At 40.3% G+C, this 22,708-nt stretch overlaps 1 protein-coding gene and 2 long non-coding RNA genes across 5 annotated transcripts in view; all 3 read left to right on the top strand.

Moving 5' to 3' along the window:
- The first annotated feature begins 2,563 nt into the window (after positions 1 to 2,563).
- Positions 2,564 to 5,436, top strand: LOC127505152 (uncharacterized). 2 transcript variants are annotated; one of them, XR_007927592.1, is made up of 3 exons: positions 2,564 to 3,171; positions 4,242 to 4,566; positions 5,321 to 5,436. It is a non-coding gene; the product is annotated as an uncharacterized LOC127505152 (long non-coding RNA). The 2 variants fall into 2 exon arrangements; XR_007927591.1 differs by lacking the exon at positions 2,564 to 3,171 and adding an exon at positions 3,766 to 4,118.
- A 2-nt stretch (positions 5,437 to 5,438) lies between these two features.
- LOC127505147 (uncharacterized) lies at positions 5,439 to 12,667 on the top strand. Of its 2 annotated transcripts, XR_007927586.1 has the most exons (4): positions 5,439 to 8,838; positions 8,976 to 9,259; positions 10,447 to 11,039; positions 11,743 to 12,667. It is a non-coding gene; the product is annotated as an uncharacterized LOC127505147 (long non-coding RNA). The 2 variants fall into 2 exon arrangements; XR_007927585.1 differs by having other exon boundaries at positions 5,439 to 9,259.
- A 5,013-nt stretch (positions 12,668 to 17,680) lies between these two features.
- The window catches only part of slc10a7 (solute carrier family 10 member 7), a 29,198-nt gene continuing 24,170 nt past the window's right edge, over positions 17,681 to 22,708 (top strand). The window contains exon 1 of the mRNA XM_051880492.1: positions 17,681 to 17,814. The gene's annotated coding sequence lies outside the window, so the exon portion shown is untranslated. The remainder of the gene's footprint in view (positions 17,815 to 22,708) is intronic.

Raw genomic sequence — 22,708 nt, 5'->3', positions numbered from 1 at the left:
CATAGCTTAGCATAGTTCATTGAATCCGATTAGACCGCTAGCACCTCGCTCAAAAATGACCAAAGAGTTTCGAAATTTTTTCTATTTAAAACTTGACTCTTCTGTAGTTACATCGTGTACTAAGAACGACGGAAAATGAAAAGTTGCGATTTTCTAGGCCGATATGGCTAGGAACTAAACTCTCATTCCGGCGTAATAATCAAGGAACTTTGCTGCCGTATCATGGGTGCAGCAGGCGCAATGATATTACGCAGCATCTCTCACAATTGTCTCCATGGTTGCAAGGCACGCTCCCTGTGCAAGCAGGGGGCCACAGGTGCTGCGTAATATCATTGCGCCTGCTGCACCCATGGTATGGCAGCAAAGTTCCTTGATTATCACGCCGGAATGAGACTATAGTTCCTAGCCATATCGGCCTAGAAAATCGCAACTTTTCATTTTCCATCGGTCTTAGTACACAATGTAACTACAGAAGAGTCAAGTTTTAAATAGGAAAAATATCGAAACTCTTTGGTCATTTTTGAGCGAGATGCTAACGGTCTAATCAGATTCAATTAACTATGCTAAGTATGCTAAAACTATGCTAAAAGTGGTACCGCCAGACCCGGAGATCGGCTGAATGGATTCGAAAACGGTAAAACTCAACTGTTTAACTCTAGGGGAAAAATGAGCCTATTTTCAAAAAAAGTGGAGTGTTCCTTTAATAATGTTATAAGAACGTTCCAAAAACATTATTTTAATAATGTTTTGTACTAACATTTACACAACTTTTAAAGAACGTTAGTGAATGTTCTGGGAACGTTCCTTGTTAGCTGGGATGGTGTGTGATGGTTTGCGATAACCACAAGAGCCGCAACTAAAACCTTTAATTTCTGTTTTGCAGGTAGGCTGGTGTGAAATGTGTGAGACTTGTGTATGAATGTTTATGATGTTATTGTGTATGTTCCTGAAGTGTTTGCATAGAGTGTTTTGTGTATGTGGTTTCTGAAATAAAATAACAATAAATTAAATAAACTTCTCAAATATCAAGTACAATGCTTGCAAATATATCACAAATATATAAAGCAATACTAAAATGAGAATTGAGGCATACAGACTGAAACTACACTAATGCCCACTAGGCGGAGCTCTTGCTCCAGTAATAGAACAATCGCTGCGACATGATGTCGTGTTGAACACAATTAAATAGGCCTACTCGTTAAACATCGCGTAAACAACACAATCGAACTGTAATACTAATATAATATCAGCACAAATATTCCATCGATCCATTTCAGCATCATTAATATATGTATTTGCAGGAAACACATAACTTTTTCACGTATTTGTCCATCTGTTAATCGAAACTCTCTTCTTAGCACGTGCATAAATATCACGGCAAAACAACAATATAGCATTGAATATGCATACAAACGTATGTATATATATGTATATATATATATATATATATATATATATATACACACACACATACATTCACATGGCAATGTATAATAATGTAAACTTACGTTGTCAAGAACGCACACACATCAAAAGAAACTATGATCTGTCTCGTTGGAGCGGCAGAACTGTTTGTGCATGTCCCTGACTCCGCCCACATGGATGTCACTAACTAATTCAAAATAAGAGTTCAACAGGGATTTAATACATCGCTCACTTTAATATTTTACTGTAAAGTTGTGCAGTTTTGGGGATTTATGGTATTTTTTTATTTATTTGGGTGGGGTATTTTAAGATATTTTTGAAAAATACAGTTAATTACAAGGCTGTAGAGAACAGTACACTGTAAAAAAAATATTCCATAGTTTTTACAAAATAATTTTGGTTGCCAGAACAATTTTGTAAAAAATACAGAAAAACTGTAAACACATTTATAGAAAAAACTGTCAATTTTACAGTATAAAACTGTAATTTACAAACAAGAAAATTTGAATGTAAACAAGTAAATTCAACAATGCACACTACTACTAAAATCTGTTTTGTACCTTTAACATATACTGACAACCACCATATTAATGCAGGTGGTAAAAGAAAAAGCCACATGAAGAATCAGAGTTCATCACAAATAGCTTTTCCACGAGCTGAAGTATATACTAATGTAAAGAGGGTGCAAAGAGTCATTCACGTAAACGCAAAACACCATCATGGTAACCCACAACACTTACATAATGCAATAAACATTCATTAAACAACAGAAGATGTAACATAAAACCTTAATGTACATAACTGATAACAAAAAACTATTAAGAAACATGATTTTTTTTTAAACAAAATACTTTCAAATGTGGAGTGTCACACAGGGAATTGTGGGAATATCAGTTTACAGTTTTTGATTGTAAATTATACATCGATTTGTTGTTTTTTACGTCTGAAAATTGTAAAATTTACAGCATTTTACTGTGAAAATTACATAAAATGTCTGGTAAGAGCTTTTACAGTTTTTCCCTGTATATAGTATGTAACTTACTGTTAACCTATTTACAATTTTTTTTCCGTAGCGTTTTTACAATATTTCACTGTTAAAATCACATTCATTTTTTACAGTGTACACTATTGCAGACTTATATACTGAGGTTTTAATTACATTATTTTAATATAGTCAGTCGTGAATTAAAGTGGGCCGGTCTAAGGCATGCAACTCCAGGGCTGAAAATGAGTCCCACTCCGGCCCTGCACTAGGGCCGCAACTAAAACCTTTAATTTCTGTTTTGCAGAATAAATTCACTTTAAATGTGCAACCACCCTTTGTGATTTATTCACTGCACACTGTTAAGTGTTACATAAACAGAAAAAAAATGTTATACCAAGAAAAAAAAAAGGAAAAAGGAAAAAAATAAATCAAACTGGTTAAAACTAGTCAAAACAAAGCTGGAAATCAGAGCTCTAATCACAGCAAAAGAAAAACAACATAGAAATAACTTGGAATTAGGCAAAAAAAAACTTCGTAAATAAGGCTTGACTAGCTAACAGGTTAACAAGAGGGTGGGGCAACAATTGACAATTGAACGCATGGCGCAAACAACAAGTGCCGAAGCACAAGGCGAACGAACACAAGCACCACACGCCGAAGCGCGTGAGCGGACAACCAAGACAGCCACGCGCTCCGGACGAACAGCGTTACAAACACAAGGCAGTTTGAAACTTCTTAGTTATTTTGGGAAGCCATAGGGGGTGAGTCCCTTGTTTTTTGTAGGCGAACAGGCATTACTTTTCTCCTGTTTACTGGGTAGCTAAGGAGTTAGGTAATGTTATTGTATGTTTTGTTTCTTTTATTTTCATTATAGGGAAGTTAGTTCTTTTGTGGGGAAGTTAGTTTCTGTTTGTTTGTTGTTTTGGCACAAGCTCACCCCTGAAGATTTTGCTTCAGAATTCTTTTTGTTTCTTTTTCAAGAAATTTTTTTTTGTATACACCAAAAATACTAACGCATCGAAAAATGAACAAGAGAACAATTAAGAAAATAAAAATGAGTAATTAAGTATCATCATTGTTGACTACTGTAAAACTATATTAAATTATTACGCAAACTCCTTCAATGCTTTCAGAATCTTTACTTTTTAAAATAATTTTGTTTCTATATTTCTAAAATATATTAACTTATTTTAATCACAGCACAAAAATGTACCCTTTTATCAAAATAATCAGAAATAGTACAAACTTTGCTAAAGTGATTGTTTTGAACAAGTATTAAATTAGACATTTTTAAAAACATTATTTTAGCTAAAGTATTTGTATCAATACTGTGTTCCTTTTGCCTCGGCTGGTTTTGCCACAGTTTCGCTTTTCTGCTTTGGTCGTTGAGTAATTTCCTCTAAATTAGCATAGCCTACTCTTTTCATCACCACAGCAAAAACTGCACATTGCACCCGGTTTAAAGAATTTGTTTGGTGCAATACGATTTCAAATTTAGGCAAGCTTGTTGACACGGGGGCACTGCAGAACCGCCCCTGGTTGTGGCTATGCCAGCATGACTATTGAGAGAGAATGACAAACCTGTCAGACAGACGAGTCGACATCCCGAGAAGTTACGTAGTTTGGATCAAGAGATTCTCCACAGTTTTGCCAAACATGAAATACATTTTCACTGTCTTCATATTAGTTAACTTTTCATTGGTTTCAGGTAGGTAGGAGAGTTAGATGCTTGTTTTTATTTAACTGTAATATTGTACTGTCAGTTCATCACTCATTATTCTAAAGCAGTGGTTAATTGTCATCCTAAACACTTTCTTTCTGTTCAAAACAGTCGTTGGTGATGGGTCGAAGATCGAGGCAAAAGCATGGAGAAGATGTTACACTGTCCTTCCCAATGGATAAAGCGGAGGAAGCCGATAGATTGAGAATAACTTTTACATCAGAATCTACGAAGAATTCTTGTGTGATCGCACAGCGCTGTTCCGGTTCTGAAAGCTGTGATGTTGTGGAAGAACCTGGAGTCAAACTGATGGTTGGAGGAGGACTCGTGAATGTAACCATTCAGAAAGTGAACAGCTCCAGATCAGGACTCTATGAAGCACGAGCCTTTTTTGGAAAGGACGTGTCTGAGATGAATGCTACACTTGTTGTCAACGGTGAGTGTGTTACTATAATGTATTTTTGCCTGTAATGTGGGGTACTAGAATGTAGTATATTCATCGCCAACTGAAGGCGGGCAAACACTGTGCGATTTCTGTGCCATTTCAGCAATGTTACTGAGTAGATCGCGTGCGATGTAAAGCCAAAGCGCACGTTTTATGTGCTTTGATTTTACTGCTCACACTATGCGTTTGAAATATGCTCGATAAACCCCCGTGCTGGGTTGCGCAGATTGACCATGATATGTTTCCAGAGATATCGTCAAAAACATCAGCTATGGATATCAAGAGGATTTAGCATTTCCAATTTATATATAAAATTATTATTATTAGGGTAGTCCTACTTTTATTATTAAATTGATATTACAATTCATTTGGCCCGCAATAGGCTAATTTCAGCGCATTAAAATAAAAGATTTGATAGATCAGCTTACTATAAATGTCTTTAAATCATTTTGTATAAATCATCTTCAATGCTTTCAGAATCTTTACTTTTTAAAATGATTTTGTTTCTATGTATTTTTTTTAAATGAAGCCTTTTATTTATCAAAATAATCAGAAATAGAACAAACTTTGCTGAAGTGATTGTTCTGAACAAGTATTAACTTAGACATTATTAAAAACATATTATTTTAGCTAGAGTATTTGTATCAATACTGTGTTTCTTTTGCCTCGGGCTGGTTTTCCCCGTGTGTCTGTGTTGAGAGTTGATTGTGATCATCTTTTGTTTTGTTCCTGTTTTATCTTACAGAAGCATCATCCTCCACCCAAAAACCTCCCAACTCCTCTAACCTGCTCGGGCTATGTGCTTTAATTCCTATTGTCACCTCAGTGGGTCGTTTGCTTCTGTAAACACAAGAAGGCAAGTATTATTTATTCTTTTATTGATCGGTAGGAGCATGATCTTAATCCATATTCACTAAAATCTTTCAGATAAAAGTTGCTTCTAACATGGAAATTTAGGAGCAGCTCTTAAAATAATGAGGGGCGTGTCACTCCTAATTTTAGAAATCATACATTTTTAATCTAATGTCCTGTCCCAAATGGCACACTTCATATGCACTTTAGGTCTTGTGGACTTATAATGGCTGCCGCGTGCGCATGAGACTGTAGTGTTACGATCTCTGGTCTAGATCAGGGTGCAACATAAATGACACAACAGTGAAGATACTTCTTAATTACTCATTTTTATTTTCTTAATTGTTCTCTTGTTCATTTTTCGATGCGTTAGTATTTTTGGTGTATACAAAACAATTTCTTGAAAAAGAAAGAAACAAAAGAATTCTGAAGCAAAATCTTCAGGGGTGAGCTTGTGCCAAAACAATAAACAAACAGAAACTAACTTAAGTAAAGTAAGTAAGCTACTCCTTAGCTACCCAATAAACAGGAGAAAAGTAATGCCTGTTGGCCTAAAAAAACAAAACAAAAACAAGGCACTCACCCCCTATGGCTTCCCAAAATAGTTAAGAAGTTACAAACATGGTCAGCAGGACATTAATGTTCTAGAAATAAGGCTCTCACGCAATATCAAAGGAGGCTAACAGCGCTCTGTTGGAGCATAAATCACAATCTGTTGCATGACATATTCAGCTGCTAACACAAAATATCACAACAGGCATGAGCAATCAATTAAAGAGGCAGAGAGCTCCCTCCAGTGGAATACCGGGGGAATTTGTAGTCTAGGTCTCTTCTCTGGTCCAACCACCAACAGCCTCACATTATGCCCAGGACCAATCCTGAAAGAGGAGAAGGAGACAGCAGGAATAACAACCAAAACAAATAATAACAATTAAAATTACAAATCATTATTTGTAACAATAAAACAATTCTTAATCCCCAGCTTACATGGGGCATGCGACAAGGCATCAGCAAGCACATTCTCACACCCCTTCCTTTTGTCGAATTTCCAAGTTAAAAAGAAACCAGCGCATCAGTCTTTGGTTTGAATTTGATATTCGAAACAGAAAAACAAGGAGATTATGGTCAGTGTTAGAGGTCTTCACGGGTCCAAAAATTCGTACCCTGAACCCGAAGAGACCCGTAAATGTGCTACACGGAACCGACCCGGACCCGACTATTATTTTGAAAGTTGGACCCGGACCCGACTGGACCCGATCGGCACATAGGTCTATTCCACAGCAAATTGCTATTAATAAGTCAATAAACAAGTTGCAAAAATAAAACGTTTTGTCTTACCTAATGTTAGTAACCTTCTCCCTTGTACCTGACTGTGATGCACAATCCTCCTTGCCAAGAAAGTTCCATCCATGTTATTCCTCTCTTGCTGATTGAAATGCTTAATCCACTCATTCTTCCAACTTTAAAAGTCCACTTGCTGTCACGATGACAAATGCAACTTTGTTGTATCTCGAGTCAGCTCATAATAAAATAATTCGACTGTTTGACCTTTTGAACTATAATGCTTGTTCAGTGACATGGCCGCTGACGTTAGCATTACTTATTTGCGATCATTTCTGTGCTCTCTGAGCCGAGTCTGACCAAAATTTTAGATATAACAAGACGGTTCATTCATAATGTTATTATAAAAAATAGGGATTGAGACTGCACATGCGCGTTAGCTGGAGCAACCTGAAACATAAGACGCATTTTGAGCGTCATAGAAAACATTCATGTGATGGTTCATCTCAGATTTTGTTGCCGATTTGAAATATGTTATTTAAATGCGCGTGTGCAATGCTGCAAGCAGTTTTTGAGATTGGAAGTTTGTTTGCATTACTGTTGCACACAATAGGAATAGGAAAACTCGATGATCACCATTCGCTTGCATTAACTCCGCTCGCTTCGCTTCTGATGGCTGGGGTCGCTCGTGTTTTTTTTCCACCTTATTTCCAGGCTCATACTTTGCAAGTTACAAAACACACGCACAGCACTGACTGACTCTGAATACGGTCGGGTGATCTCCGAGGCCGATCGGCTCGGGTGTTTCACACAATGTTAAACAGACCCGGGAACCGAAGTAATAGATTGGGACCCGACCCGGACCTGGCTGACCATTTAAAATAAAGACCCGAACCCGTACGGGTCCCGGGTCCTCGTGTCTCGGGTACTCTTTGTAGACCTCTAGTCAGTGTACACCAGGATAAGGACATTACAAGCATCAAGGTAAATTTCAAAGTGCTGGAGTGCCAGCAACAGCACAAGAGCTTCTATTTCGATTGTGCTATAGTGTTGCTCTGATTTCGTGAATTTCTTTGAAAAATAACATATCGGGTGATCAATTCCCACAGCATCCTCCTGAATAAGGACTGCACCCACTCCCACCTCACTCGCATCCACTTCTAATTTAAATGTTCATGAAAAATTTGAAGCTGATAAAACTGGGGCACTACACAGCAACATTTTAATAGCATCAAAAGCTAACTGACACTCTGAAGTCCATTCAAAAACTTTAGATTGACTCAATATGTTTGTGAGTGGTAATGCAACCTCAGCAAAGTTCTTGCAGAAAGCACAGCAATATCCTGTCATTCCCAAGAAACGACGCAACTCCTGTTTAGTTTTTAGAGCTGGGAAATCAACAATGCACCCGATTTTTGCATCGACAGAACATGCTTGTCCTTGACCCACACATTTCCCAAGATAGGTGTGGTAGAGTTTCCCCTATGCACCTGACTTAAGTTAAACCGGGTGTCCCAGACACCTATGAATTTATACAAGCGTACTTCAATACCTGTTCGAGTTGGCCGACGTCTCGGCCTGTTTGAGCACTATCACCTGGTAATAAGATCTTTAGTGTTCCACTAAACACTATCACTTGAGTATAGAAGTAAGATCTCTAGTGCCTGGTCTGCTGCGCAGCCTAAAAAACAAACAGACTCCAGACTATGCCTTAGAATATGCTTTAATCACGGCCGGAGGTCCTCGTATCAATCACAGAGAATCCCACCAGCAAAAAGAATACAACAGTTTATATAGGATAGGAGCATGGTAAAGCATTCTACAGTATGATTGGTTCTTCATATGTCAAACCCTTCTGTAAAGCAAGATCTGCCCAAGTCATGTGTTTATTAGTTTGTTCGTTACTCAATATCATGTGGCTATTATATTTAGCTACTAAGTTTCATTTCCACTTTTGTTATATTTGGACATGATTCAGACACACACTGACTTAGGGCCAAATTTTGTGGTTTCAAAAGCATATAAATGTTATTCCTGCAAGGAAAAAGAAATGTTAGTTATGATTAATTAAAAAATTCCATCACATAGGTCACAACAGCTTTACTGAACTCACACTTGGCGAGATTGAAAGTAAGTGATGCATCGCTTAAACGTTCAAACACTGAATACAGACTTGTAAGATGCTGTTCCCAGTCAAATAAATAAACAACAATATCATCCAGGTATGCCTTACAGTTTTCTAACCCAGCCAACACTATTCTCATTAGGCGCTGGAAAATGGCGGGTGTATTCCGCATCCCAAAGCCATCCTCTTGTATTGCAGGAAATGATCAGGCGTAACAAAGGCTGAGATTTCTGAAGCCCTGGTCGTCAAAGGTACCTGGCAGTAACCTTTTAACAGGTCAAGCTTAGTCACAAACTTTGCAGCACCAACCCTGTCAATACAATCATCCATCCATCCATTCAGAATCAAAATTTCCTGTCTGATTTAGGCACCAGTAGACAGGGTGAGCTCCATGGGACTTGGCACAGCAAAACCATGTTCTAACAGGTATGCAGACTCCTCTTGCATTATTTTTTCTCTTGATGGGGTTCACCCGATAGGAATTTTGCTTGATAAGGGAGCAATCACCCACATCAGTATCATGCTCCAACATTGTAGTTTGATTAGGCACACCAGAAAAAAAGAGAAGGGAACTTTTTAATTGGAGTAATAATATCATTCTGACACGCTTCACTTAAAGGGTTAGTTCACCCAAAAATGAAAATAATGTCATTTATTACTCACCCTCATGCCGTTCCACACCTGTAAGACCTTCTTTCATCTTCAGAACACAAATAAAGATATTTTTGTTGAAATCCGATGGCTCAGTGAGGCCTGCATAGCCAACAATGACATTTCCTCTCTCAAGATCCATTAATGTACTAAAAACATATTTAAATCAGTTCATGTGAGTACAGTGGTTCAATATTAATAATATAAAGCGACGAGAATATTTTTGGTGCGCCAAAAAACCAAAATAACGACTTGTATAATGATGGCCGATTTCAAAACACTGCTTCGGGAAGATTCGGAGCGTTATGAATCAGCGTGTCGAATCATGATTCGGATCGCGTGTCAAACCACCAAACTGCTGAAATCATGTGACTTTGGCGCTCCAAATCATGATTCGACACGCTGATAACGCTCCGAAGCTTCCTGACGCAGTGTTTTGAAATCGGCCATCACTATATAAGTCGTTATTTTGTTTTTTTGGCACACCAAAAATATTCTTGACGCTTTATAATATTAATATTGAACCACTGTACTCACATGAACTGATTTAAATATGTTTTTAGTACATTAATGGATCTTGGGAGAGGAAATGTCATTGCTGGCTATGTAGGCCTCACTGAGCCTCACTGAGAGGATTTCAACAAAAATATCTTAATTTGTGTTCCAGGTCTTACGGGTGTGGAACGACCTGAGGGTGAGTAATACATGACATTATTTTCATTTTTGGGTGAACTAACCCTTTAAATAACATAGATAGGACTTCAAATCCACTAAAAGCTTTGAATTGTCCAATCGAGCACTCAATACATGTTGCATCCTAAGCCCGTCTTCCTCAGGACAGTACACAGCTGTTATGGCAGAGATTGGAGCAGTGGTTTTGGACACATTTTGAGCTACATCCCTCTTTACATAGGCTTTCAGCATATTAATGTGACACACTCTGGTCTTTCGTTTTCTGTCAGGAGTGTTACCCAGGAAGAGGAAGAAAGACAAGCACCAAATCACCTTCCTGAAAACTTCAATAAACACTCTTTTTATCAAAGTGAGTTTTTGGTTTAGTCTGAGTGCGGCCCAACTCCGAAAGTGCCACTTCACGAGCTCGGTGTAGACGTTCTCGGAACGAATTCACATACTCAAGTACAGTAGTTTGTGGTTTTGTCTCAGACAACAACTGTTCACGAACAATTTTAGTGGGCCCCGCACAGTGTGCCCGAACACCAATTCGGCAGGACTAAAACCATCCTGGTCAAAAACAAACATTAGGAGAAACATCCTGCACACATTCCTTTCTGTCAACTCTAAAACATCATCAAACTTTCCTGCCTGTGCGGTAACCCGTGCTCAGACTAGAAAGACAGAAGAAAACTGTTGGCCCACATCCTCTGCTACCAACCTCTTCACACAACCCAGACACATCTGGTTTGTCCACAACGATGGGCTGAGGGAACACTTTACCACCAGCAATATCATTGCCTAATATCAAACCTACTCCTCCTATGGGAAGCTGAGAATGTTCTCCCAACTTCACAAGTCCTGTGAACAAATCAGATTGAAGGTAAACTGAATGCATTTTGACACAGCCGAGGTCAATGCCACGGATTAACATGCTCGATCCGCAGTACTGAACCGAAGCAGTATCTCGCAAGATAGTAATCGGCTTCAGATTTTCCTGCTCAGCTGAAAGAGATACCAAACCATTCATAATAAATGGGCAGTATAAGTTGGTATGCGAATTAAAAGAATTAGATGCCGTATGAACTTGTATTACGAAAAACACATTCTATTTCCACCACTTAATCAAGCCACTCTTCTTTAAAACATGATGTTTTATTGTACATATCTTTGAGTTTGCTTTGCCTCTTTTGTTGCTAACTATTTTAAATGGAAAATGGATAAAGTCTGCTCAAAAAGACGCTAAATTGGCAACACTGTTTAGCTCACATCATTCACTTTCTGTGAAACCTGTAAACCGCATTCACTGGTTCTAACTCTATAGTTGTTGACCAGAACACTGCAATTATTTCTCATTTACTAGATTACAGTCTAATGGCTTGCTTCTCCACACATTTTGCATCTGTCCTCTGTGTGCCATTTTTTTTCTGCACAGCCGAGACTTCAGAAGTATCGTGTATTTTTAGACTGAACATTGCTGAAATGTATAAATTAAGCTTCGCCTTCAGCACCTTTTGATTTGGTTTGCATGACGTCTTGTAATTGTGTTTTTCACTAATCTCAGTTTTCTGTTGTTTTCTTTACAGATCCTGTGTTTTAAAAAAAAATAATTGGAAAGCAATAGCAGTGATTGTGCAGCATTCGCCGAGAGCAGTTGTGGAGAAAATGCTGAAGCTCTGCACACAGATACCTGAGTGTCTTAAAAATAAGATTACAAACACTTGCACAAACCATCAGTCCAAAATCTGTGTGATCTGCAAAAAATCACATGAAATAAGATTTTTACAAATCCTTTTCAAGCTACTTTCATGTGGTTTGTTTTGTCTGAAGATGCACACCAGTAATATTTTTTTTCTAAGACATGTTTATAAAAGCTACTTAAATGTCCTAATTGAACTAATCCTGGTTTAATCTCAGCCCTGTCTGTGAAACCGGGCCCAAATGTCTTGGACTCATCGTCATGTTGTAAGACAACATTTATTTTTACTCTGTATTTTCTGTTTTATAGAAAAACCACACATACTGAATACACCCAACTAAGACAACTCTTCAACTTTTTTCTAATAACTGAGTTGTTGTGGTGACAAATAAACGGGTTACTCTCATACTGCGGGTTTCAAACCTAACCAGCAATATACTCCAATGAGAATGTGCTACCAACAGCTAACTCATTTTTTCATTATTTGAATGTATGTGTTTTGTTTATTTCTTAGGTTATTTAGGTAGTATTGGTTGTTAGAGTCTATTTTGAATTTGATATTCAATGGTTGAGTTTATTTATGTGTTTATGTATATGTATGATTTTATTTCATTTTCCCTGTGATTATGATTTGGTTTGACTCTTGAGTTTGAAAGAGCTCACTTTGCTCTGGTCATGTCCCCACAGGAATGTACAACCGATGTCGTCCACAAGATGGCGGTAGCACTTTAGGAAACCAACGTTACTCACACAAAAACCAAACCTTTTTACTGTACTTTTTAATGATTACAAATAAAAACTATTGTCCAGAAGTTCAGCTGTTACAAATAACTTAGATTCTTTTTGTAACACTTTACAACAAACTTTTATTTGATAACATTACAAAACAATAGACTAACGATGATGACTTATAAAGCATTTATTAATCTTAGATAATGTTAATTTCAAAATATAGCAGACTGATTCAGAAATCAACTTTAATAAGGATTAATAAATACAATAGCAAATAAATTTTGTTAGTTTATGTGAGCTCATGATGTTAAAATAATGATGGCTTTATTGTAAAATGATTATAACAGATTTATTTTCCACCCCTGATATTTTGTCTTCTATTTTCACTGTGTGTGTGTGTGTGTGTGTGTGTGTGTGTGTGTGTGTGTGTGTGTGTGTGTGTGTGTGTGTGTGTGTTCTCCTTCACTCAATTTTCACAAAGAAGGAGACGCGTCATCAGTCTTTTACAGTATGTTAGAAATTAGGCCTCACGCCTCCAGATGGCGCTACATTGTAAAATAAATAAGTCATGGCTTTTTTTTAGCGCACCTTTTTTTTTATTCATATACTTGTTGAACATTAACAGGAAGTCAGTCATAACTAAAAGATTTACAAACAAAGACTGAGATTACATTATTCTACACAAAATACCAAACAATAAAAGTAAGTAAAAACAAAAGAAAATAATTTATTTTTTAAAAAACAATAATCATGGAGGAATTATAAAAATAGGCATACATTTGTGTATGTCAAATTTCAGCAAAAGCAATAAATTATTTATTACATCAGATACATTTATATCCTTAATTAACAAACCAGTTTTCCACGATAGCATCAGCACGCGAACGTAAACTGCATGGACGTGTGCACAGCCTGTAACCCCGCGGTCAGTCAGGAAAAATCCCGGTGGATGCTGCTCAATTACTTTCATTTATTAAGTAATACTTTATATTAATGCCTGGCCGATGGATACAAGTTTTTTTCAATTGTGACCAGTTGATTTGGATTTGCTGTCTGTAACGCTACCTCATCTCTGGCGAAGGGCTTCTGCACACACACAAAAGAAAAGCGCTACATAAACACCAGTGTCCTGATGAAGATGGATTTCTATGTTTGTTCCTTTTCGCGTTTTTGAAAAGTGCATTTGACGAACGCGCAAGTATGCGCTTAAGTGCTGTCAATCACTCATCACACACTGTAACCTCATTATGTCCTATAACTTTTGCAATAATGTTATAAGATGGTTAAAGTTTATTTTAATCTGGCCGGGTTCGGGTCGGGTCAAACGATCTTGAGATCGGGTTAAACTATAACAGTATCGGTCGGGTTCGGGTCGGGTCGGGTCAAACGATCTCGAGTTCAGATCGGGTTAAACTATAACAGTACCGGTCGGTTCGGTAAAACTATAACAGCACCAGCCGGGTTCGGGTCGGGTCAAACGATCTTGGGTTCGGGACAGGTTCGGGTTAAACTATAACAGTACCGGTCAGGTTCGGGTCGGGTCAAATGATCTCGAGTTCAGGTCGGGTTAAACTATAACAGTACCGGTCGGGTTCAGGTCGGGTCGGGTCGGGTCCGGATCATGTCGGGTCAAACGATCTAGGGTTCAGGTCGGGTTAAACTATAACAGTACTGGTCGGGTTCAGGTAAAACTGTAACAGTACTGGTAAGGGTTCGGGTCGGGTCGGGTCAAATGATCTCGAGTTCAGGTCGGGTTAAAGTTTAACAGTACCGGCTGGGTTCAGGTCGGGTCCGGGTCGGGTCGTGTCGGGTCAAATGATTTCGGGTTCAGGTCGGGTTAAACTATAACAGTACCGGTCGGGTTCGGGTTGGGTCAGGTCCGGGTCGGGTCGGGTCGGGTCAAACGATCTCGGGTTCAGGTTGGGTTAAACTGTAACAGTACTGGTCGGGTTCAGGTAAAACTGTAACAGTACCGGTCGGGTTCAGGTCGGGTTCAGGTCGGGTCCGGGTCGGGTCGTGTCGGGTCAAACGATTTCGGGTTCAGGTCGGGTTAAACTATAACAGTACCGGTTGGGTTCTGGTCGGGTTCGGGTTGGGTCAGGTCCGGGTCGGGTCGGGTCAAACGATCTTGGGTTCGGGTTAAACTATAACAGTACCGGTCGGGTTTGGGTTAAACTACAACAGTACCGGTCGGGTTTGGGTCGGGTCCGGGTCGGGTCAAATGATCTCGAGTTCAGGACGGGTTAAACTATAACAGTACCGGTCGGGTTCAGGTCGGGTCCGGGTCGGGTCCGGGTCGGGTCGGGTCGGGGCAAACGATCTCGGGTTCAGGTCGGGTTAAACTATAACAGTACCGGTCGGGTTCAGGTCAGGTCGGGTCGGGTCCAGATCGGGTCAGGTCAAACGATCTAGGGTTCAGGTCAGGTTAAACTATAACAGTACCGGTCGGGTTCAGGTCGGGTTCAGGTCGGGTCCGGGTCAGGTCGTGTCGGGTCGTGTCGGGTCAAACGATTTTGGGTTCAGGTCAGGTTAAACTATAACAGTACTGGTCGGGTTCAGGTAAAACTGTAACAGTACCGGTCGGGTTCAGGTCGGGTCGGGTCGTGTCGGGTCAAACGATTTCGGGTTCAGGTCGGGTTAAACTATAACAGTACCGGTTGGGTTCTGGTCGGGTTCGGGTTGGGTCAGGTCCGGGTCGGGTCGGGTCGGGTCGGGTCAAACGATCTTGGGTTCGGGTTAAACTATAACAGTACCGGTCGGGTTTGGGTTAAACTACAACAGTACCGGTCGGGTTTGGGTCGGGTCCGGGTCGGGTCAAATGATCTCGAGTTCAGGACGGGTTAAACTATAACAGTACCGGTCGGGTTCAGGTCGGGTCCGGGTCGGGTCCGGGTCGGGTCGGGTCGGGGCAAACGATCTCGGGTTCAGGTCGGGTTAAACTATAACAGTACCGGTCGGGTTCAGGTCAGGTCGGGTCGGGTCCAGATCGGGTCAGGTCAAACGATCTAGGGTTCAGGTCAGGTTAAACTATAACAGTACCGGTCGGGTTCAGGTCGGGTTCAGGTCGGGTCCGGGTCAGGTCGTGTCGGGTCGTGTCGGGTCAAACGATTTTGGGTTCAGGTCAGGTTAAACTATAACAGTACCGGTCGGGTTCGGGTCGGGTTCGGGTCGGGTTCGGGTTGGGTCAGGTCCGGGTCGGGTCGGGTCAAACGATCTTGGGTTCGGGTTAAACTATAACAGTACCGGTCGGGTCAGGGTCGGGTCAAATGATCTCGAGTTCAGGTCGGGTTAAACTATAACAGTACCGATCGGGTTCAGGTCGGGTCCGGGTCGGGTCGGGTCAAACGATCTCAGGTTCAGGTCGGGTTAAACTATAACAGTACCGGTCGAGTTCGGGTCGGGTCGGGTCGGGTCAGGTCCGGGTCGGGTCGGGTCGGGTCGGGTCAAACGATCTTGGGTTCGGGTTAAACTATAACAGTACCGGTCGGGTTCGGGTCGGGTCAAACGATCTTGGGTTCGGGACGGGTTCGGGTTAAACTATAACAGTACCGATCGGGTTTGGGTTAAACTATAACAGTACCGGTCGGGTTAAACTATAACAGTACCGATCGGGTTCGGGTCGGGCCGGGTCCGGGTCGGGTCGGGTCAAATGATCTCGAGTTCAGGTCGGGTTAAACTATAACAGTACCGGTCGGGTTCAGGTTGGGTCGGGTCCGGGTCGGGCCGGGTCGGGTCAAACGATCTCGGGTTCAGGTCGGGTTAAACTATAACAGTACCGGTCAGGTTCAGGTCGGGTTCGGGTTGGGTCAGGTCCGGGTCGGGTCGGGTCGGGTCGGGTCAAACGATCTTGGGTTCGGGTTAAAGTATAACAGTACCGGTCAGGTTTGGGTCGGGTCCGGGTCGGGTCGGGTCGGGTCAAATGATCTCGAGTTCAGGTCGGATTAAACTATAACAGTACCGGTCGGGTTCAGGTTGGGTCGGGTCCAGGTTGGGTCGGGTCCAGGTCTGGTCAGGTCGGGTCAAACGATCTCGGGTTCAGGTCAGGTTAAACTATAACAGTACCGGTCGGGTTCGGGTTGGGTTCAGGTTGGGTCGGGTCCAGGTTGGGTCGGGTCCAGGTCTGGTCAGGTCGGGTCAAACGATCTCGAGTTCAGGTCGGATTAAACTATAACAGTACCAGTCGGGTTCGGGTTGGGTTCGGGTTGGGTCAGGTCCGGGTCGGGTCGGGTCGGGTCGGGTCAAGCGATCTTGGGTTCGGGTTAAACTATAACAGTACCGGTCGGGTTCGGGTCGAGTCTGGGTTGGGTCGGGTAGGGTCAAACGATCTTGAGTTCAGGATGGGTTAAACTATAGCAGTACCGGTCGGGTTCGAATCGGGTCAAACAATCTTGGGTTCAGGTCGGCTTGGGTTAAACTATAACAGTACCGGTCAGGTCAAACGATCTCGGGTTTAGGTCGGGCTCGGGTTAAACTATAACAGTACTGGTCGGGTCGGGTCAAACGATCTCGGGTTAAATTATAACAGTACCGGTCAGGTTCGGGTCGGGTTCGGGTTGGGTCGGGTTGGGTCGGGTTGGGTCAAACGATCTTGGGTTCGGGTTAAACTATAACAGTACTGGTCGGGTTAAACTATAACTATAACTATTTCTGTGATCACTTATTAAAAGGATGATTCGAAATTTCCATTGAAATTTCACTGTTCAGATTTAGGTTTTCATCTGAGCATGTCAATAGACCGGTTCAATGGACCGAGCTCTGTAACACGGGTATGGGGTTATATTGGACCGATCCACAATGGACCGAGCTCTATTGGTCTTTTGGTGTGTTTGGCTTCCCGTATGCCCGAGAGATTGTGTACGTGCGCGGAAAAATTGTGTAAATGCGCTGAGAGATTGTGTGTGGACAATGAGACTGTGTATGTGAACCGGTAAGATGGTGAATGTGCGCGGAGAGATTATGTATACCGGTTGGGGCTTTGATCATGAAAGTGAAAGAGCCCTTAGCGGTCACATCGCGGTGCCCCCTCCCCCCGCATTCCCAGTCTCTCTCTGTTTTGCCGAGATTTATTATCACGCAGCATCCAGCACAGCAGCCAATCAGCGCTCACAGATCGACGTGCAGGAGAACATCTCGCCCATAGCGCTTAGTGCAATGTTGAAATTGAGTCCGGCGGAGAACTGATGCGATGAGATTTATTCATTGTTCGGGTGTTGTGCGTCTATTCAAAGTAAGTGTATTATATCTGATCTTTGTAGCGATCACTTTTGTGATATGCTTGACCTACAGCTGTCTATAATATTTGCTGTTATAACGTGCGACAGTTTATTATGACCAATGAAATAGATTATTGTGTCTTTACAATGTTACGCTGTATGTTACCTTTAATCACAGTTGCTTATACTGATTTTATTTTTATACATTTCGTTTGTATTTCGGTGCAGTTTACTTGTTTAAGTGCTCGCTTTCGAGGTATTTTAAGTTGTAAAAACTTGCATGTTGAGCGCAGAATATGTCCAGACCGAGCACCGCTGATACATCAAACAAATGAAGCTGTTTATTGTTTAACTTGATGTGTATGATATAACTAATTTGTTTTCATACAATTATTATTCCTTTTAATTCTGTATTTCACTAAATATACATCATGTGTATTTATGTTCAGAACATTTGATGTTATTATCATGTATCATTTTCTCTGCATTTTCTGTTTTATGGAAAAACCACACATATCGAATACACCCAACTAAGACAACAGTTCAGCCTTTGCTAGTAACTGAGTTGTTGTGGTGACAAATAAATGGGTTACTCCCATATTTCAACCGTCTTTGCCCAAGTCTCTTACTGGACCACCTGTGGCGGGTTTCAAACCTAACCAGCAATATACTCCAATGAGAATGTGCTACCAACAGCTAACTCATTTTTTCAAAATGCATGGCACAGTTCTTCATCAGTATGGACAGCAGACATGTTTTTTTTATTATGAGTTTCTTGTACGTGTTTTGAATGTTCATTAAATCATTTATCCACCAAATTATTGTGTGACGTGAACGTGAAAAACACGTTAAAAACACAACTTTAAAATTAAAATCAATGAAACCGCCACTTCCTGCATCGTCATTCATAGCGCTTGGGGATTTTCTTATAACCTCCACCCATGTAACCAAGTCTACAGTTTACAGCCAGTTAAATGCCATCAGAAGAGCCTCACAATCAGAGTCTCACAGTAAGAAAATTATGCGGTTTTCGAGCATGCAGAACTCCAATACAATACAATACAACATTTTATATTGTATTTATTAAAACTTTCATTAGGGTACATTTATACTGTTAAACAACAACAACAAAAAACAGGCAAGAATTAATGAGGCAAGAATTTCATCATTAGTAAAATCACGTTTAAAATGTTCCTTAATGTGTTCACAATTCATCCTGTCGTGTCGCATCAGATCAATGCAAGTCATAATTTAGATTTTCTTTTGTGGCGGAAATGGGCTTCCATAGATACAAACTTTCATATTATAATGTCCAGTTGTGAGGGAAAAAAGATTTGCGAGTTTATATCTCACAGTTCTGACTTTATATCTCGCAATTGCATGTTATAAAGTCAAAATTGTGAGATAAAAAGTCGCAATTACCTTTTTTATTTTTTTTTTATTTACTGGCGGAAACAAGCTTCCATAAGTTCTGGCAGGATCTTTACAGCTGGATAAATATTGGTACTGAAATTCTTTCACTAAATTTATTTCCAGTTTTGATCTCTCTCTCAAAAAAAAAAAAAAAAAAAAAATGTCATTGATGATAAACATTACCATTACTATGGGTAAATAAAGGTCTACATGAATTTATTTAATTATTTTTAATTAATTAAAGCTGTATTTCATGTTAAAATAGAGACAATGCCTTTAAAATCCAGTTTTTGAAGGCAAATTAGTGTCATCTGGTGGGAGTAAAAAAAGAAACGCGATGGAATAACAGTAAACCCTCCTTAACTTGCCTTAAATTGTAAAAATTAATTATCATCCATGGTCAATTGTATAATGTCATGTGAGTCTCTTTTCTTTTGTGCGCGGTGAGATTGTGTATTTGCGGTGCTGAAGTATGAAATGAGGACTCATTCGTAGGAGAAATAGGCTTTTATTTAAATATAAAAATAAAATAAAACAAACAAAAACTCCCCGAGAGGGAGACACAACAACTTCTCAAGGGTGAGACACAAAAGCTCCCCGTGGACAAGACAAAAAAATTCCCCGAGGACAAGACAAAAAATTCCCCTAGGACAAGACAAAAAAATTCCCAGAGGGTGAGACAAAAAAAATCCCTGAGGACAAGACAAAAAAACTCCCAGAGGGCGAGACAAAAAAATTCCCTGAGGACAAGACAAAAAAACTCCCAGAGGGCGAGACAAAAAAATTCCCTGAGGACAAGACAAAAAATTCCCCTAGGACAAGACAAAAAAACTCCCAGAGGGCGAGACAAAAAATTCCCTGAGGACAAGACAAAAAAATTCCCCTAAGACAAGACAAAAAAAATCCCCAAGGACAAGACAAAAAAACTCTCCGAGGGCGAGACAAAAAAATTCCCTGAGGGCGAGACACAAAAGCTCCCCGAGGACAAGACAAAAAAATTCCCCGAGGGCGAGACAAAAAAATTCCCCGAGGGCGAGACACAAAAGCTCCCCGGGGCGAGACAAAAAAATTCCCAGAGGACAAGACAAAAAAATTCCCTGAGGACAAGACAAAAAAATTCCCCGAGGGCAAGACAAAAAAAATCCCCAAGGACAAGACAAAAAAACTCTCCGAGGGCGAGACAAAAAAATTCCCCGAGGGCAAGACAAAAAAATCCACGGGGGCGAGACAAAAAAAATCCCCAAGGACAAGACAAAAAAGCTCCCCGGGGGCAAGACAAAAAAATCCACGGGGGCGAGACAAAAAATTTCCCCTAGGGCGAGACACAAAAGCTCCCCGGGGGGCGAGACAAAAAAATTCCCCGAGGACAAGACAAAAAAATTCCCCAAGGGCCAGACAAAAAAATCCACGGGGGCGAGACAAAAAATTTCCCCTAGGGCGAGACACAAAAGCTCCCCGGGGGGCGAGACAAAAAAATTCCCCGAGGGCGAGACAAAAAAATTCCCCGGGGGCGAGACAAAAAAATTCCCCGGGGGCGAGACACAAAAGCTCCCCGGGGGGCGAGACAAAAAAATTCCCCGAGGGCGAGACAAAAAAATTCCCCGGGGGCGAGACAAAAAAATTCCCCGGGGGCGAGACACAAAAGCTCCCCGGGGGGCGAGACAAAAAAATTCCCCGGGGGCGAGACAAAAAAATTCCCCGGGGGCGAGACAAAAAAATTCCCCGGGGGCGAGACACAAAAGCTCCCCGGGGAGTCTCCCCAAAGTAAAGTATGTTTGCATACTTTATCACAGCTGGAGTGAAATAAATGCAATATTTGACTAATACACCAGAGACATTTTCATTCATTACTTTATGTACTGCTTACAGCCTCAGTTTTTACAAGAATAAATAAGCATAAGCATATTTAAATACTAATGTAATGGGGTCTACGTTTTTTATCAGTTTTATTTTGATAAACATGACACAATATAACATCGCAACTACATGAAAAGAGCTATAGCTGTTATAAAAATACAGATTTGTGCGCATTAGTGGAACTGAAAAAAAAAAAAACAAGTAACAACAATTGTCATCATTGTCATATAACAATCAAACAGTGTGCCAGAGTCCAGTCTTTCAGTCCAGGTTAAGTCCTTAAACACAGCCGCTGTTCTCATAGCTTTCAGGTTTTTAGAAAATTCAATAGAGTCAAAAAAAAAAATAAAAAATACATTTTCATCTCATGTTTAAATCTTAAAAAAAGATCTTTGCACTTTGAAAATTTACGTTCATGAATGTGATATTTGGCTAACAGAAAAATAAGGTTTATAAAATAAATATCATTTTTCTTTTCACATTCATGGGAGCCAAAAATTACAAATTTGGATTCACGTAACATTTAATAAAGTCACAAATGTCACACCAAAATGTCAGTGTGTGAGAGCCCGGTTAGAAATGTGAATGTCAACAACCTCTCGCGAGGGCGAGGCGGATGTTTCGGATTCTCCTGTTAAGCGCAGGTGCTCTTCACCCACTGACCAAAAGCACGATGGGAAGCGACTTGCTGACGACACAGCTTAATGCTTAATGGTTTAAACAACCGTGATGTATTGATCTCTTTTAAAATGTTTGATTTTAAAACTCTAATATCATGTTTTTATGTGTATAAATTATGTGTGAATATTCCCAAACTCTCTGATCTCTCTATGGGTTATGTGATTGTTGTCATTTATATATATATATATATATTGATACGCATTCCTTTCGAATGGAAATAAATAACAAGTAGCTACTTTGGGTGTATTGTTCATTATGATTATTTATGTTTTCATATAAAAGCAACAGAACTTAAATTACATTCAGTTTATCAGCAACACAGCGCACGAGTGTGAAATCCCGCGATATCCTCCTTTGATCTCGTAAGTTCTGATCCACTTCCAGAACAGAGAACTGTCCGTCTTGTCTGCGCTTTTTCCACTCCTCCTCTCACTGCAGCCGCCTACTCTCGGCTGAACTACAGGCGAGGCGCATCTCAAACAAGCATAAGAGATCCGTCACAATATTGTAATTTTTTCCGTTTAAAACCAAGAAGGGGAAACCCGTTGATATTACGCAAGAAGCAACGTGGAAACTTTGCGTAAAAATTATGCCGGTGAAAGCTTAACCTCGATCAGTGGCTTTTTAAAGTGAAAGTAAATGTGACGGAGCTGTCTGACGCTGCATTAAAGGAGCATATTCTCTCAGAGACGAATTTCAACATAATATGCTGATAACGATATAACTGTCACCGGTGAGATTATGAATGTGCGCCGGTGAGACTGTGACTGTATACCGGGGAGATTGTATATGTGCTTCGAGAGATTGTGTATGTATACACTGTAAAAAATTATTTTATGGTGAAGTAAATACTACAGAACAAACAAATGTAATTCTTACATGAAAAAGTTAGTTTAGGTAAAAATTAAGAAAGCTAAGTAAATTATATATTAGTACTCAATTTAAGCTTGTAGAAAT

Source organism: Ctenopharyngodon idella, chromosome 22 (genome assembly GCF_019924925.1).
Source record: "Ctenopharyngodon idella isolate HZGC_01 chromosome 22, HZGC01, whole genome shotgun sequence".
Taxonomy (NCBI): Eukaryota; Metazoa; Chordata; class Actinopteri; order Cypriniformes; family Xenocyprididae; genus Ctenopharyngodon; species Ctenopharyngodon idella.
The sequence above is the reverse complement of the archived record's forward strand: the minus strand, read 5'-3'. Positions and strand labels throughout refer to the sequence as shown.